This window comes from Uloborus diversus, chromosome 3, assembly GCF_026930045.1.
Source record: "Uloborus diversus isolate 005 chromosome 3, Udiv.v.3.1, whole genome shotgun sequence".
Lineage (NCBI taxonomy): Eukaryota > Metazoa > Arthropoda > Arachnida > Araneae > Uloboridae > Uloborus > Uloborus diversus.
Window position 1 is genome coordinate 54,721,195 of NC_072733.1, and position 19,428 is coordinate 54,740,622.

Here is a 19,428-nt window from a genome sequence, read left to right on the forward strand (position 1 = left end):
TGTATACACGAGTATATACGTGTACCCAAAGGAATATACGTATGGATACGTGTTAATCCGAATATACTCGTGAACAGAGGTAAATTTGTATTTAAACGTATACATACATATTTATGCATGCATATACGAGAAAATACGTGTATATTCGAGTAAGTTCGTGTACAAGCGAGAATAGATTTCTAGGTTCTTTTTTTAGCCCGAGTATACTCGTGTACAATGGTACATTTGTATTTCTATGTGTATATGCATATTTGTGCGTTTATACATAAATAAATGCGTGTATAAACGAGTATGTACGTGAACACACGAGAGAATATGTGTATAGATACTTATTACCCCGAATATACTCGTGTACAGAGAAATTTGCTTTGTATATACATATTTATGCGTGCATATAAGAGAATACGAGTATGTACGTATTCACACGAGTATATGCGTATAGATAAATGTTACACCGAGTATACTCGTGTGTAGAGGTCGTTGTATTTACACGAGAATATGCGTATAGATAAATGTTACACCGAGTATACTCGTGTGTAGAGGTACATTTGTATTTAAGATTGCATATACATTTTTATGCGTGCATACATGAGAATATACAAGTATATACGAGTATGTACGTGCACACACAAGAATATGCGTATAGATACGTGTTTAACCCGAGTATACTCGAGTAGAGAGGTACATTTGTATTTTTGGTTAAAATACATATTTATGAGTGCATACACGAGTTAGTAGGTGTATATACGAGTAAGTACGTGTATATACGAGTGTGTACGTGTATATACGGAGCTGTACGTGTTAACCTGAGTATATTCGTGTCTACAGGAATTTTGTATCTCTACGTGCAAACAGAAGTAAATACGTGTATATACGAGTTCGTAAGTGTAAACACGAAATTTTACGTATAAATACGTATTTTTCGAGTCTATTAGTGCACGGATTTATATTCAAACTTCTAAGTGTACACAATGTTTATCAGTACAGCGTTTACAGACTTTCAGGGCAGATAGAGTACACCTAGACGAGGGGAAACACATAGCAATGCATGGTCGGAAACACTTTCCTGGCGCGGTAGTGACAACACCAATCACCAAAAAGACAAAACACGAATAAGAAAAGAGAACATGTTCAGAATCTTTAGTACAGCAAAAAGCTAAGGAAAAAGAAAATTAAGGGGGCCAACGATCATCATCAAAGAAGGTGTTCGAAATTACGACCCCGCCTGTAATATCGAAATTTAGCAAAAATACCGGGCGGGTCCCGGACTTCCTGGTGGAACAAAAACCACGTGTGCGCATGCACCGTCATCTGATGCTTCGGTTTACGTAGCAACATCTGTTGTATGCACCAGACAAATCTTACCAGTATTTTTGCTGCATTAAAAATAATAAACATGTTTTCTCCTCTTAATCGTGCCCTGTCTTACACTTTGTGTCGTCACTATCGCGTCTAGGTGCACTGTATCTGCCCTGAAAGTATGTAAACGCTGTACTGATACATCCTGTATACTTATTTATGTGTGCAAACACGAGTAAATACTTGTATATACGAGTATGTTCGTGTATATACTAGAATTTGTGTATGGATACGTGTTAACCCGACTAAACTCGCGTACAAAGGTAAATTTGTATTTAAACGTTTATATACATATTTATGCATGCATATACGAGAAAATACGTGTACAAACGAGTAAGTGCGATTCCACACGAGAAAAGACGTAAAGATACGTGTTTAATCTGAGTATACTCGTGTACAATGGTACATTTGTATTTCTACGCGTACATGCATATTTACGCATTTTTACACGAGTAAATACGTGTATATACGAGTGTGTACTTGTACACACGAGAATATGCGTATAGATACGTGTTACCCCAAGTGTACTCGTGTACAGAGGTAAATTAGCTTTTAAATGTGTATATATATATTCATGCGTGCATATAAGAAAAAATACTTGTATTTTCGAGTATGTACGTGTACAGACGAGAATATGCGTGTAGATACTTGTTTAACCCGAGTATACTCGTGTACAGACGTACATTTGTATTTGTAAGTTAAAATACATATTTATGATGCATACACGAGTTAATGCGTGTATATACGAGTAAGTACGTGCATATACGAGTATGTGCGTGTATACACGTATGTAAACGTGTTAATCCGAGTATATACGTTTACACACTAATTTTGTATTTGCCACGTGTATGTACATCAAAGTACGTGCAAACACAAGTAAATACGTGTATATACGAGTGTATAAGTGTAACTTGTTATCCCGAGTATATTGGTGTACATATGTATATTTTTATGTCCAAGTGTATGTCAATTACAGATACAAAGAGGGGTCAAGAAGGTCAGGACCCGCTCCCCCCCCCCACACCGCGGGGAAAATTTTGAACGTTTGCTTGAAAAATACAAAAAAAATATCGAAACCATGAGAAAATGTAATAATCTTTTTGATTTTTTTTTTTGGGGGGGGGGGGGCATTACAGTAGAACCTCGATAATTTGAATTAATTGGAATCCGACCCAATCCGGAATATCGAAAATCCGGAGAATGAAAAAAAACAAAACAAAATAAAACATACTCACTGAAAATCACCTTAAAAGCAAACACATAGAATTACAAATAAACAGTAAACATGTCTACTTTGTTATTAGTCTGTAATCTTCTCCTGTGACAGTTCAATTTTTTCCCTATCGAGTAAAACAAATTGATTCAAAAGTTGCATTGCGAAGAAAAGGGAACTGAATCAACGACATAACACGGTCTTCCCGTGAGAGGGTTAAATAAATAATTATAATGGAATTTTGACGATCGCTCTTTAAATGTAAAGGGAAATCGGTCAAATCGATCGAGCCGGATTATCCGGTGATCCAGACTAACGGAGTCCGTGGCGCCGACTTCAAATTTGTAAGGTTTGTTTTTGAAAAATTTTCGTGTTTTAATAGGTTTTTTGAAGGTGGGGGAGCCCCCCAGAATATGAGGGACTTTCTTATTTAAGGAGGGGTATCCCCTTACGTAAGTTACTCAGAAACAGACCATGCATCAGCCATCTGGATTTAAAAAAATCAAACATTTTATTCCAATAAAACCAGAAGCAGTGTGGTCTACGGGGGGGGGGGGGGGGGGGGCGTGGTCAGTGGAGAGGTTGGTTCAAACTTAAAATTTTTAGCGCTTGTTTTTGAAAAAAATTTGTACTTATGTTTTTTTGGGGGGAGCCCCCTTCCCCCGTAATTTGAGGGGGGTTCAATCTAAGGGGGGTATCCCGTTAAGTAAGTTACTTTGAAACAGAACAAGCATCGGCCATCTGGATAAAAAAATTCAAGCATTTTATTCGAATAAGATCAGAAGTGGTGTGGCCTACAGGGGGGGGGGGGAATTAGTGGGGCGGGTGGCGCAGACTTCAAAATTTTAAGGTTTGTTTTTGGAAAATTTTCGCGTTTTTAACCACCCCCCATAATTTGAGTGGAGTGAATTTCTTTTTGAGAGGGGGGCATCCCCTCATATAAGTAACTGCAATAGGGAATAGGCATCGGCTATCTGGATATAAAAAAAATCAAGCCTTTATTCCAGGACTAGTGGTACCCGCACGGCTTTGCCCGTAATAGAAAATTAAAAGGTCTTTTGGTCCGCCTGTATATTTACAAATAATGTATGGTGAATTTTATCGCCAATTGGCTTATGCCCATGTTATGGTTCCACGTTATGGTAATCTCGTCCATCTTATGATGATTTTGTTCCTAAAATCGGAATAGAAAAATAACCACATCGAATTTTCGAAAAATCGCTTCGAGGTGCACACCCCCATGATACAAACTAACTTTGCCAAATTTCATGAAAATCGGCCGAACAGTCTAAGCGCTATGCGCGTCACAGAGATTCAGACATCCAGACATCCTCCAGACAGAGAGACTTTCAGCTTTATTATTAGTACAGATTATGTGAAAAAGGGCTTAAAATTTTAATAAAAAATTAATAAAATCGAATTTTCGAAAAATCGCTTCAAGGTGCACACCCCCATGCTTCAAACTAATTGTGTGTCAAATTTCATGAAAATCGGCTGAACGGTCTAGGCGCTATGCGCGTCACAGAGATCCAAACATCCATACAGAGAGACTTTCAGGTTTGTTATTTAAAAAGAAAGGAAAAGGAGAAAGATAAAGAAGTAAAGAAAAGAAAGATAAAGAGAGATAATTTTCAGAACAAATTCTTTCCCATTTTATTAAATTTCTGTGAAAAATGGGCTTAAAATTGGAATAGAAAAAGATCAAAATCGAATTTTCGAAAAATCGCTTTGAGGTGCACACCACTATGCAACAAACTAACTTTGTGCCAAATTTCATGAAAATCGGCCGAACGGTCTAGGCGCTATGCGCGTCACAGAGATCCAGACATCCTACAGACATCCTCCCGACAGAGAGACTTTCAGCTTTATTATTAGTAAAGATAAAGAAGATAAAGATAAGGAAGACCAAAAGCAGTATTGTGTACCAAATGGGGGGGGGGGTGTAGTGTGGGTCATGTCGCAAACTGCGTCACCCCAAAGGGGGTGTTTTTAAATATTATTGATTTTTTAAGGTCTTAAATCGGTAAGGGGGGCAGGCCCCAACCCCCAATGTCCCCCCCCCGTAACACATTAGGAGCTACTTAATATTCATTGGGGGGGGGGGAAGAGAAAGGAACCCCTTAAAGAATCCAAACGCAATCTGTAGTTTTAACAGTGTAGATATTTTTCAATCTGATTAGATTTAGTATAAATTTTAATCTGACGAAATTTAATCTGATTACTTTAGTTGACTAAATCAATCTGATTAAATTAGTTTGACTAAATTCAATCTGATTAATTTAATCTGAACTAAATCAATCTGAACTAAATTAGTTTTTTTAGTCAACTAACGAGTTAGTTTAAACTAACGTTAATCTTCGTCTGCAATTGAATTAAATTTTTAAAATATTAGTCTGAACTAAATGGGAGTCAGATTACTTTAGTCGATAGAGGATTTAGTTGATTAATGCCCAACACTGGTTTACATTTTCTTGAAAACGGTGATTGAAATTTAATATGATCTAAATATAGCCAAACTTGGAAAAAAGAAAAAAAAAAAACAGGTACAAAAATGCAAAATTTAAAGATATGGATTTAACATGAAAAAAAAAATGTCTAATAATGCAATAATCAATAGTTCAGGAGTTCTCAACTTTCATGTGCTGTGCCTCCTTTTTAACACTGTCTAGAGGCCACACCTACACCCCCCCCCTCCCGCACTACTTTATGTTTTTAGTACATGGAGTATAATCGGATAATCAGAATTTGAAACAAGCTGATAGCTGAAGCTGTTTGTTAAATGGATAAATTCGTACACAATAATCCTACATAACTTGATTTTTAAAACAGTATAATAAGAACATATGAAACCAAGGAAGCAGAATAAAATACAAATTGATTTGAGAAATTCAAAAATCATAGGTGAGGTTGACGTAGAATATAAGCCACTTCCACAGTATCAACGCTGTTACAACCAGGAGTTCCTGACGAGTGAATATATTCCCTCTAAGGAGAAAGCATGGTGCCTGAAGGTGCAATGCAGGCCAGGAAATAGGACAGAGGAGTCGAAACAGCATGCAATCGCAGAAAGACTCACTGCGCATGCGCTTTTGCCTTAGACATACATTCAACCACTTCAATATGGCGGACAAATGATGATTGCGTTTATGTGTCTTTCACAGTGAATGAAGTACACTATTGGATTAAAACACAACTTTTCTAGGATTAATTATCCGAAATTAAAAGGAAGTATAGCTTTTAATCGCTTTGTAGCTTTTAGGGCTTTCAAATATAGGTAAAAGTGTTTAAAAGTGCATTTATTGCTTTTCGTTACCGTTGTTTAGTTTCAGTTTACCGTTACTATCGTGAAATTTCCATCATTCAAAACGCTACTAAAGATATCTCTCATTATTTTCTTGAGCACTCGATAAGCAACTTTTATTAATCACCAAAAAAAAAAAAAAAAAAAACACCGGCAATAAGATTATCGATAATCAACAAGTGAGAACCTTAATAAAAATGATTCTTGTGCTTCGTAGATTATAACAGAAAGCTAATGAAAAAAAAATCTCTCTCAGTCTAGCTCTTTTTTTTTTTTTTTTTTTTTTTTTTTTGCTTTTTCATTCAAGTGTTAGAATCAGTTCCTGTTAGCGGTTAATGTCTCGATAGCGTTAGAAATTTCTTTTGGTTTTTTAAGTGTCGAAAAACTTCATGAGCATTTTATTTTGTTACTCTTCATTAACGTTTATGAAACGATTTTGTTTTTCCGTAACTTTAAATTTCCCAGAATATTTTTGGCTCTTCATGTAAATAATTCATAAGTACAGCTATGCTTCATTTTCGGAATGGGTCATGCTTCAGTAAATGTATAATTTCAAACATTATTTAAATAATTACTCGTCTTTAAATTATAACGTATTCGTGACAGATCTTTGATACCAAGTAAAGGGGTAGATTTTATTGTTTTATTAATTTTTAACATTACTTTTCGTAAAAAAAAAACCTCAGCAGAACTTTGAATTTTTTCACATATTTTTAACGGCCCCAGAGTTATTATTATTAATATTTCTTATTTTATGAATTTTTAAGAAAACGATAAAGATTTCACTGGTCCGCAAAGTTTTTCATTTGGTTTTACCGCGCCTGTGGGTCAAAAGAGGTTGACAAACACTGAGTTAGAGCACGATCAGTTGAATTAAAGCAATGAGCACTTCTTAACTATGTTGAAAACTCTGAAATGTGATTAAATGCTGTAATTACATGTTTTAATCATTTCCAGTACCGAGTTCAATGTGAAAAATGTCCAAAACGTAGAATATCATAAAACAAAACTTTAAAAAAAAAAAAAAAAAAATACACAACTCTATTCAAAAACGCACACAATACGGGGGAGGAGGATCAATAGTAAGGGTGCGATTTCTCTCTCCGAAGGTTCCTTTTTTTCTCTCCGGCTGTCTATTTTTTAAAAGGTGCCTGTTTTTCATCCTATTTAGAGGTGCCATTTCGGCTCCCTATTGTGTGCCGCTGGTGAACAAGCGTTTCTCCCCTGAAAGATGCCCAATGCATCCTGTAGTTTTAACAGTGAATGGAAGGACTGCCACTTTTTTTTCCTTGACAAGTTTCGAATACCAAGCTGTGACTATGACAAAGCGCATCTTAGGTCGTTTTCAATGTCTTGCTGCAAATTTTGACGTAATGTATGCTAATGCTGAAAATGAAGATTCATTGGGATATGTGGAAGAAAACTGCTCTAAAAAAGAGCAAGAGGGGGAGGGGAGGGAGCTGATAATTTCGAAAGTATTTACATGTGACCAGAAAATTTAGCAAATTTATTAATTCTACTCTTTTTTTTTTTTTTTTGTATTCACGCCTCCCTGAAATGTTTCTACGCCCCCCAGGTTGAGAACCCCTGGTCTAGTTGAATGACTCCCAGGAGAATGCTCCATATATAATGAACTTGCGTCAGACTCTGCAACCTAAAATCCAGGGCTGTGGAGTCGGAGTCGTTCAAAAACATGCGTACTCCGGGTTTCTTTTCTTCTTTTTTTTTTTTTTTTTTTCATTTTCACTGATTCTCCTTGCATTTTTTCAAAAACTGACTACCAATTAATTTGATGACATGTATAAAGACCTACTAATAGGAAAATAATTGTCATTGTGGCAACCAGCTGGCTTGATTGTTTATCGAGCTTTCTGTAACAACTACCTACGCCGATTCCTAGTTTGCTTCTTTTTTAACTTTATTTAACTGATAGTAACTGTCAGCAAACAATTTTGTTGCCTAACATTTTCTTAGTTACCACTTTCAAATAAAAATAATATATTCTTTACCTCGATCTCAGTTATAAAATAGTACAAGGAATGTATTAATCGCTTGAGCAACTCGGGAAACTTCTGAGGGTGTTTGGTAAATTCAAGTAAGTGTTGGTACGAAAGCGCCAATCCAAGAGATCCGATAAAATATAATTTTTTTAATCTAAAGACTTTATCTATGAAAGCTGAGTTATCACTAAAAAGTTCAAAATAAAATCAGTACATGATTTATTGGTTACAACACGGAATAATTGTAGTTAATCCTAAAATATTATTAAGGTTACTTCCAAAGCTGCCAACAAAATTAAAATTAAAAAAAAAAAAAGAAAATTAATTTGAATTCTGAAATTTTGAATTCAAATTATGTTTTTCGCAATCACGAACTGAGACAGGACCCTACTCATTGGAGTTATTGTTTCTAGAAACGGCTCCTGTCCCCCCCCCCCCCAGGTCTGCCTCTCCTCCTGGGCGGTTACTTGTGCATAGTTGTGTGTGTGCGTAGACCTGTGTGTATGCACATAGGTGTGTGTGAGTGTATGTGTGTAAAGTCGTGTGTGTGTGTATGTGTGTGAAGTCGTGTGTGTGTATTTGTGTGTGTAAACGTGCGTGTGTGTAGGACATGGACGCCTCCGACCAGGAGAAGCGGATAGCTCAAAACCGGAGCAGCCGCGCCACACCGCCAGCAGAGGATGGTGGGCGGTGGTGCTGCCAAGGCTTCTGGTCCAAGTTGAAAAAGGCACGGACACCAAAAACGGTCAAATGAGAACAATAAGCAATGGTGATTGCTCAAAAATTTAGCTAAAAATGTAGGTACAGTAAAAGCTATTCGTACAAAGCAGTATACTGCCGCATTTTGGGTAAAATTTACTCTAGCCGTACATGTACACGACCTCTCTCCGCAATATAGTGCAATAGTTTTGTTGAAATTTTTAAGAAGAAATTTAAGATTTATTATTGGGTATTTTTCAGAATATAAGTATTTCAATTTTTATAAACTTTGAAATTAAGTTGAAGTGTTACCCACTAGATGGGTGTCACCCAGGAGGGGGCGATGGAGGACCGCCCCCTCTCAAAAAAAAGGTTTTTGACTCAGCAAAAAAAAAAAAAAATCTCTCAAGTTACAGCTATCAAAAATTGAAAGCACAGGATTTGATCAATATCTATTTGTTAAATTTTAAAGGGAAGCAAATTAATCCTGCTCAATTTTTTTTAAATGGGATTTTTTTTTTTTTTTTTTTTTTTTTTGTATTTTCACTTTAGAAATCGCAAGTATTGGATAATTTGATTTTCAAATTGAATTTCTAACGCTATATACATGTTAGATTTACAGTAAAATAGCACGCGAAAATTTCATAAAAAGGAATTAATATTTCAATCTCTGTTTAGGGTTTTTTCCCCCTTCCCATGAGGAGGGAGGTTGGAAAAATAAATACATACATAAAATTGCCAGAATCGTTGTTGGATTCGGAGTCTGACGTTTCAAAACCCAGGAGTCGGGGTCGATCATTTTTCCTCCGACTCCGCAGCCCTGCTAAAATCAACGCTCTTGCTTTAAACTGAGGGTACAGTATAGCTTTGAAAAGTTAAGCTTTGAGCTTTAAAATGTTAACCTTTTTTGGGGGGCAACATCAGGGAAAAGCGACTGGTGCTAGTTCAGTTACTTTCGTAGTAGTTTTGCAACAGTTTTCAACTGAAATCCGCTCCAATAACGCTTTCCCTTTTCACTGAAATCCCCTAAAACAGGTAAACATTGCCGATCAACTAATCAGAGTCACACTATAACTAAGAAATAAATAAACACCTTTGTGTAGAGAAGTAAATGTAAATCAACAACGTTTTAACGCTTTGAGCATTCACACTTGTTACGAAAATCTTGTTGATTGCGTTCTGAGTTTGCTTAGTACGTGAAAACAGAATGTGCTGAACGAAGTACGTAAACACAGAACTTCAGGGACAAAATCCTTGTTGCAAAAAAAAGAAAAATAATAACAAGAAACTTAATGTATTGTATTTAGGTTACTTTAAACGGTTTATATAAAGTGTTGCGAGGGTTACAGAGGCATGCTTTCTTCCGCATACGTTCACCCTGATCTAGGTGCAGTTACATAAAAATATATCAATTTGTAATCGCGATTAGAAAACAACTTTAACAGAATAACAAGTGGGATAAACTTTTGCAACGTTGTAAATAGAATAGTTTAGAAGCTACTGATTATGTTAACTGTCAACGTAATACATATGTTTACTATCATGTTTTGTAGATAACTATAAGAAATAATAGCACTTTAGAAACTTTACTTTTATCAAATATTTAGTTTAAAAAGGAAAAGAATCCGCCGAGTTAATAAAAAGTTGATTGACATAGTCATTAATGATTGGCTTTTAAATTTTGTGCGAAGCTGCACAACAAGTTAGTTATGCTTTTGCAACGGTAATGAAATATTTTACAAACTACTGATAGTTGAAACAAACAATAGAATACATATTAAGTTATTAATTATTACATAAGTGCTTAAATAACTATAAGCAGTACACATATTTTACTAGCCCAACTTTCATCAGATATTTTATTTGGGTGAGACAAAACCAAAAAAAAGTGATTTGCTGAGCAAACAAAAAGTAGCGTTCAACTATAAAACCGTTTATTTACTATAGACTATAGAAAACAAACACTGTACAATCATTTTTAGAAATCTTGGCAATGAAAGACATTCCTATATAATTGTGAAACAATACATGCTTACACTGTAAACTAGTAATTTCCATATTTTTTTTTTTTTTTTTTAGTAATGGAGATTTCAATATAATCGAGCACTTCAGGGACTATGCAGCTCTAACGAAACTATCTTCGTTACTACTGGGTCATTCTACAAAAAACGCGCTTTTTTAGGTCCGGGGTAGTTAGTTTAAAAAATATTTATTTTTAAACACTTTTTTATGAGATTTAGAAAAGTATAACAAATTTTGAAAATGATCAATACAAATTAATAATGTTATAATATTTTTAAATGTTTTTTTCACTGAACGGATACCTGTATGCCTTCGTTACATGTCTCAACACATTTCTTCCCACGTACTTTTTCATTTATTTACTCAATACGAAAAATATAACAGATATAATTGTGAGATTTGAATTATTTGATGTTTTTTAATACGTTAAAAGAATCATGTTATAAAATAAAAATATTATAGCATTAATAATCTTCTGAATCACTGTCACAGTATTTCTTGTATCCTCCGTTCAGGATTTAATTTAAGTAATAGAATTTCCTATTGACGGCAGTACTGGCAGCTCATTACAGAGGCTTAGAATCACAAGTAAGCCCTTTTCAACTCTGGGTCTCCATAGTGAAGCTAAACAACTTAGTGTGAAAAAATTTCAGCATTATTCTCTTTGAAGTCAAATGGGTCCTTAACTTTGTGTATCCTCTGTTCTTGCTTAAAAAAGGAAAGAATTGTTTGTGTACAAAAAAAAATTTTATAGTTAAAATTGAATCACTTTTTTTAAAGTAAATTCTAAATAACATGTTGCGTTAATCCTAAATCAACACAATGTGCATAGCAAAACATAAGTATTTGTATCCTCCATTTCTGTATCCATTATTAAAATCCATTTTTAGAAAGATATGTACGTTTTAATCAGTTCAAATCGTGTTCCTCATACAAGGTGCAAGTTTATTTAAATGAAAAGTTTGAAAATAACATTTAAAATATGTATCACGGGACGCGGGAACGTCCCGCCCCACCAAGGAAACCAAACGTCAGCCGCCAGCAGAAGCAAATCCACTGCCAAAGACGAAAGAAAATAAAAGCGACCAAGAACAAGATTACACGACAGATCAAGTTGGGGTTTCTTGGGTTTTTCACCCCTCTGTATCTCAGCCCCATGAAGACCCCTGGAGTTGATTTTTGGTACACTCAATCTCTAGTGGCCCCTGACGCCGCAAACCAAAATACAATCCCCTGGACCATCAGGGGGAGGAGGTATTAAAGTTATAAAATCGCTGTTCAAAAAAGTTTTCGCTTTCTTTGACAGGGCTACAGCCCAGACGAAAAAAGGAATCAAGCTCAAACTTCGCACACACATTCCTTGTGCCCTACTGATGTGCCTTTTGTGCCATTTGACCCCCCTCCCCTTCCCCCTCGTTTTTACCCCTCAAATTGTACCTTCCCGGGGTTCTATCACAGCCCCCCGGAGGGCTACGGTAATGATTTTTTGTATACATATTCTTGGGGGGTCATTAAGTACATATACAAAAATTCATCCCCCAGGGACATCATGGGCCGGAGTAATTGAAGTTTGAAAATCACTAATTTTCCCTAAATTCTTATGTACTTACTCTTAGCTCATAGGGTTTGTTTATCTCGGACTGCAAGTGCAAGATTAGAACAGATCTAACAGTTATTCCAAAATTGTCTTAGGAAATGAAATTCAATCAAGACTAAAACATATACAACAGTTGAAACTAGACGTTAAATCGCGGATATCACAAATTTGCCACAGCGACTGCGCATGCGCGCAGACTTAGCTCATTGGGCTTTCTGTTTTCAGATTCTATGTTGTTTGTTTATACTTAAGCAGAGAAACAAATTAATGAATGAGATTAGAATGCTGTCCCCCCCCCCCAAAGTTTTGCCGATACGAAATTTCCTTCCCCCTGTTTTTCAGTTTTGATATATTTATGGAAGGAAGAAATTTTAATTATCGGCGCGAAACTGGGGTTATACCATTACAATATTTTATTTGACAAATTATATGAAACCGTACGCATATGAATAAGGCACATATAACTTTTTAATTGAAAGCGAAAAATAGCACTTTTTTATTGGTTTGCTTATTTTCTAAATTAATGGATTTTTCACAAACAACACATAATAGATTGAAAATATATGAAATACGTGTGTGGATATCCGTGCTTTGCAGTAATTTGTTAGCTGAAAAAATTTTTGCAATTAATTTCAGCAAGACTTTTAATGAGCTTAGTCCGCGCGCAACATGCGCATTCGCTATGGCAAATTTGGGATTTGCCACGGGAAGGCGTTGCACGCCCCCCCCCCCACGGGCCTAAAGCCTATCATCAGGGAGCCCGGCGTTGCACGGGCTCCCTGATGATCCAAGAGAGAGATGTCCAATTGATGTTTTTGTAGCTCTCTGACATCAGTTTCTAACGCGTTAAGGAATAAATAAATGCCCGTAATGTAGGGTTTGCAAAACACCAGTAAAGCATATTTTTGGCAAAAATATCATTAACGCTAATAATAGTAATGAAATATAATGAGTATTTTCAATGAGCACAAAAGATGAAAATATATGCATTATCAAGTATAATCTGTGCTCACGTTAAACTGAATTACGTCTGATAGACTATATCTGAAATATTTATGTACAGTAACGATCAGCTTTTCACATAAAATGACACATCTTTCTTGGTTGATTGCGTGAAACTAAAGCACCAAGACTTAAAAAATAGAAATATGCATTAATTTAATGCCAAGTCATCAGATTCCAACTAAGCTTTAGTTAAAATCATTAAAAGCAAACTTTTTTGTTCAACTCTGTTTCATTTAAAGGAATCCAAACCATCTTAATTTAACGTGTTCTTTTAACGATACAAACTGTATTTCAAAATTACTTTTAAATAAAAAAACCGCCTTCAAAAAATACCCAGGGACTAAAAAGCAAAAAATAACTGATTACACTTACATTCTATTTCCTACCCAAACATAGAAATGAAATTTATTTTACAATTCCAGTACAAAAATCAACTAAACTAAACACCGAATTATAAAATAAACACTGATTTAAATTACTATACGATGAATTATTTTAAATACCTAACTAATAATACGATCTCTTAATTTTTAATAACCTTTTGAAGTCGGGGGCCTCCTATAAACTACTACCTAACGTAACTGAGTAGGTTTAGTTTTAAAGACTAATTTCCCGTATAGTTAAATTGGTGTTTAATTCAGGATTCGGTGGGTTGTCAGTTACGTTATGTAGTTGTTTATAGGAGGCCCCGACTTCAAAAGGTTATTAAAAATTAAGAGATCGTATATAATTAGTTAGGTATTTAAAATAATTCGTCGTATAGTAATTTAAATCAGTGTTTATTTTATAATTCGGTGTTTAGTTTAGTTGATTTTTGTACTGGAATTGTAAAATAAATTTCATTTCTATGTTTGGGTAGGAAATAGAATGTAAGTGTAATCAGTTATTTTTAGCTTTTTAATCCCTGGGTATTTTTTGAAGGCGGTTTTTTTTTTTTTTTTTTTTAATTTAAAAGTAATTTTTTTTGCTTTTTAGTGGTGTAAATAACACGGCGAGCGTCTCGGAGGCTTCCGACGACTGTGAAGAAAGGCTTTTTCAAATGCGTAACTATGTACAAAAAAAATTGTCTTCATCATTTGTTCAAATTTATCAAAGAGTGCTTTCCGAAAGAAAATGCACAAGTCACTAAAAAAAAACAATCGCTTTATGTTTAAATTTGTAAAATTGTAAATTTTAGAATTGTAATATTGTAAATTGTAATTTATGTTTCGCAATTAGATCATGCATCACGAGTTACATGAGAATGTAACTCGTGATAAAAGTCGCATGTTTCTTCACATGGCTCCACTATAGATGAAGATTAAAAATTCCACTAGAATGAATTTTATGTTTGCTTCAGAGAGTATTTAATTCAAAATTTTCATTATCACTGCTCTTAATAATATATATTTTTAGTACTTTCTTTAACTATAGGTAAAGAAAGTGTAAACCTTTGTTTTATGGCCTTTGTTTATCAGTGGGTTTTATATTTAATCGTTTGTGAGGGAAATTGCATGAAATTTATTGTTTTACCCTTAACTTTTCCCTAAAGAACAAATAGGGTAAATCAAAGATTTGGAACCAAAGTTAGGCCACCCCTAAACAAAACCACCACTGAACAAAAAAAAAGCATAAAAACCGGTTCATTAAGTGAGACGATATACAAAGTTAATAAAGTACAAATCGATTTAAAAGTGAGTATGATATTTGAAGAGTTTCCTCAATTTCATTAAACCTGAACTTGTTTAACATTAGACCGCCGAGGAACTAAGCTGTTTCAAACAAAAAAAGACTTTTCCTTATCGGTACAAGGCAGGGGCGTGCACAGAAATTTTGGAGCCCATCACAAATGACTTTTCCGGGCCCCTCTCCATATTGTTTACCCCTATATTTCACCGTTAGTTACAAAAATATTGGCCCCCCCCCCCCCTCCATGCTCGGGCCGGGCCAACAGGTGTCCCTCCCCCCTCCTTGTGCACGCCCCTGGGTACAGGTGTCTTCGAGTATTTATGGAACATTGTACAAAGGAAAAACAAATCCGCCGAGTTCAGAACCTCCTCCTTTTTTTGAAGCCTGCTAATTAATATAGCTTAATAAGCTTTTTGCTCACCAAGCAACCACTTCACTTTGAAAAGCTTCCCGCCAAACAAGATAAACAGTTTAAAAGATCTATCCATATTTCTGAGGAGTTGAAGGTGGGAGGAGGTTCTAATGGAAGTAGCTGAGATGAAAAAGGAGAAGAGGGAAAATGATAGTTTGGCAGATACTTGGCGGGCAAACTAGATATCATAACTTTTTATGGCTGAGGGTTTTTGGGTTTAGGATGCAGGTTTTCTTTTTTGTGCGGAAAAGTTAAAGGTTTTCTTGACGGGAAAATTTTTACAACAGGGTTGTTTTTGATGAGATATCACATCTTTTTGCATTGATAGTATTACTTTGTCTTTATTTTTAGAATTGAAAACTTGAAGTCAGAAAATTTTCAATTGAAACAACGCTGTTTTGTGTTTTTAAGGAACAGCAATGGCTAGCCTAAATTTACGTCAAGTTATTTTCTGACAATTAAAATTCTATGTTCATTTTGCGAGAATTGGGCGGTTTAAATTTTATTGCAATTCTTGTATCCTCTCTGTTGCAAAGAAAACTTCTTGGATAATAAAATACTGTATTTTAAATGATATTGTTTTCGAGTATTTTACAACTTCGCAATAAATTCTATTACAGTTTCTTTATTTGACAGATTAATCAACATTTTCATGAAGGTTTCTTTAAATGTTTTACAGCTTGAGGGCTATTTTAATCTAGCTTTTCACTTTTTGTTTAATTACATTTTTCTTAAATCGTAGATTATTTTACGTTTTATGGGATAATTTGAATTTTTTGGTGATTTATCTTTCTCTTGATAGAAGTCTTTGTCTTGTTTAAAACCTAGTTTTGTTTAAAAGTTCATTTAAAAAACGAAATAACGCATGTTATCACCAAGCAAAAAAAAAAAAAAAACTAAGCCATTAAATATTTTAAATTTGAATGTGTCAGAAGATCTATACAACTGTACTCGATGTCAAATCGCGGATATCCCTAATTTGCCATAGCGAATGGAATGCGCATGTTGCGCGCGGACTAAGCTCATTAATAGTCTTGCTTAAATTAATTGCAAAATTTTTTTCAGCTAACAAATTACTGCAAAGCACGGATATCCACACACGTATTTCATATATTTTCAATTCATTATGTGTTGTTTGTGAAAAATCCATTAATTTAGAAAATAAGCAAACCAATAAAAAAGTGATATTTTTCGCTTTCAATTAAAAAGTTATATGTGCCGTATTCTTATGCGTACAGTTTCATATAATTTGTCACGTAAAATGTTGTAATGGTTTAACTCCAGTTTCGCGCCGACATTTAAAATTTCTTCTCTCCATAAATATATCAAAACTGAAAAACAGGGGGAAGGAAATTTCGTATCGGCAAAACTTTTGGGGGGGGGGGGAGAGGACAGCATTCTAATCTCATTCATTAATTTGTTTCTCTACTTAAGTATAAACAAACAACATAGAATCTGAAAACAGAAAGCCCAATGAGCTAAGTCTGCGCGCATGCGCAGTCGCTGTGGCAAATTTGTGATATCCCCGATTTAACGTCTAGTTGCAAATGTTGGATATGTTTTATTAGTCTTGATTGAATTTCTTTTCCAAAGACAACTTTTGAATAATTGTTAGATCTTAGATCTGTTCTAGCATTGGGGGACGGGGGTCAAATGACACAAAAGGCACATCAGTAGGGCACAAGGAATGTGTGTGCAAAATTTCAGCTTGATTCCTTTTTTCGTCTGGGCTGTAGCCCTGTCAAAGAAAGCGAAAACTTTTTTGAATAGCGATTTTCTAACTTTAATATCTCCTCCCCCTGATGGTCCTGGGGATTGTATTTTGGTTTACGGCCTCAGGGGCCACTAGAGATTGAGTGTACCAAAAATCAACTCCGGGGGTCTTCATGGGGCTGAGATACAGAGGGGTGAAAAACCCAAAAAACCCCAATTCGTTCTGTCGTGTAATCTTGTTCTTGGTCGCTTTTATTATCTTTCTTCTTTGGCGGTGGATTTGCTTCTGTTGGCTGCTGACGTTTGGTTTCCTTGGCGGGGCGGGACGCTCCCGCGTCCCATAATTTAAAATTGAACTGGCGGCATCGTGAAATAGTAAATCCAGAATATTGGTCAAACTTCAGAAATCATATACAGTTATAATGTATTTTATTAAAGAATATAAATTAAATCGTGGGGGAGGAGTGTTCTGTATTCAATTCCCTCTCAATTGAACAATAAATATATTTAAAAATTGGAATATTAAATAAAGAACTTTATATTTTAGTGCCTAAATAAAGTTTTTTATTAATAAATAAAATATTAAGGTAATTGATTCAACCATTGAAGTAGCAAAATATATTTAATTTACTGCTTTGCTACGCAGTAATAAATACATTAGTAACACATATAATAAAAAATTACCATGCTGCGCAGCGTTGAGAAAATTAATCATCCATGTGCCGCGAGAATTAAATATCGTTCAAGAGAAAGCCAAAAGCTTAAGTGTGAAAATACACCGATCACAGCAACATCACGTGACCATGACGTATGAAATTTAAAGTTTCTTGGATTTCTCCGGGACCCCTTATCAGACCCAGACCAAATTACAATGGGACCATCTGGGAAGTATACCCTTCCAAACAAAAAAGAAATTTTTTTCTAATCGGTCCAGTAGTGTTGGAATAATTCGAAAACACACATAAAAAGCCGCAATACGAAATCATAACCTCCTTTTTTGAAGTCGGTTAAAAAGAAACAGGAAGAATGTGAAGGGGGAAAGCCCAAGAAAATAAACATACTAATTAATCGCACATCCTAAATTCACCAAAATATGAGACTGGTAATGATAAACTTAAACTACAATAAATAAACATAACTGAAGAAATAACTTTCTGAAAAGAATTAAAAACATAGGCTGTAGAAAATAAAAAAGGGCAGACGATAAATAAAGGTTATGTCCGATAAGAGCAACCAATTACCCGGTTGGTTGTTTTGATTACGTCAGTCCCACTGAAAAAATTGTTAAAATGTTATTTATTAACACAAATATGTAAAATGGCAGCAGAAATAAATAGAAATCATTGCTTAGAATAAAAGAAAAACGAAGCTATTTTTTTTTACAATAAATTTCTAAACAAAAAAATTGCTTTAAAGAGTAGATTTAGAATTTATATATCAGAATGAAAGCGAAATTAAACTAATGGAAAAAATTCTAGATGGAAACGTCGTTTTAAGATATGGACCAGCAGCCAAAAATTTCCCTTTTAAAATAACTATTAGAATTTTATTTACTCACATGCAAAATGGCAACAGGGAAGAAATAAAAAATTCCCGAATATCGTAATGTTAATTAACGTTTTAATTAATATCTCCGCTAATTAAAGTCGCATAATTACGAGATTGGTCCTATTGTTTTTTCTTTGGAAAATTTTGAATTGATCGGTATCTCGTTCGACTATCGATTCACAGCGATTCTCGAGAAGATCGATCTTCAGATGGACGGACAGACGGACGCGAACAGATTTTAATTGTATGTAAAATAATCACGTTTGCAATAAAATAGTGTTTTTAAATCAAAATTATAGTGAATCAGAAATAAAATAATTTACGAGGGTTTCTTTTCTTTTTTTTTTGAAAAGGTTCTAAGAAAGAGACACATCTTCGCAAAATTCTAAAATTCTGAAAAACGTTAAAAGCTCAAGACAAACATAATGACATTTTTAAAAATTGATTTTGATAATGCGGTTATGTGCGTCAGTGCGGTTTTTTTTTTTTTTTCATATTTTTCAACTTTGTAGAGAAGCTCTGCAACAGGACAAAAAAAAAAAAAGGAAGGAAAAAAAACAGCAAGGAAAAAAAAGTCAGCCAGAAAAGGACAAAGTATGAAATAAAACATTTTCTGGATCACGTTCTTATGATTACCACGATTGATATGATTCCACGATTACGTCAGCGTGGCAAATTTCATGATTGTGAGTGCGAAATATTCGTCTAAACAGCAGAACACTGAGAAAGATAAACACTTTCTTTCATAATAAATATACATTTGCTGTATTTTATTGAAATTTTGAAAGCCTGTAATAATTGATAAAGAGTACGAAGATGTAATATTAATTTTTGAAAAAATTAATCAAAACACTGATGAAAAATCAGTATAATAGTTATTTACCAATTGTT

The 19,428-nt window shown here is 34.6% G+C and overlaps 1 protein-coding gene across 3 annotated transcripts in view; it reads left to right on the forward strand.

Moving 5' to 3' along the window:
• The window catches only part of LOC129219329 (uncharacterized protein ZK1073.1-like), a 276,015-nt gene that overhangs the window by 251,763 nt on the left and 4,824 nt on the right, over nucleotides 1-19,428 (forward strand). The window lies entirely within an intron of this gene.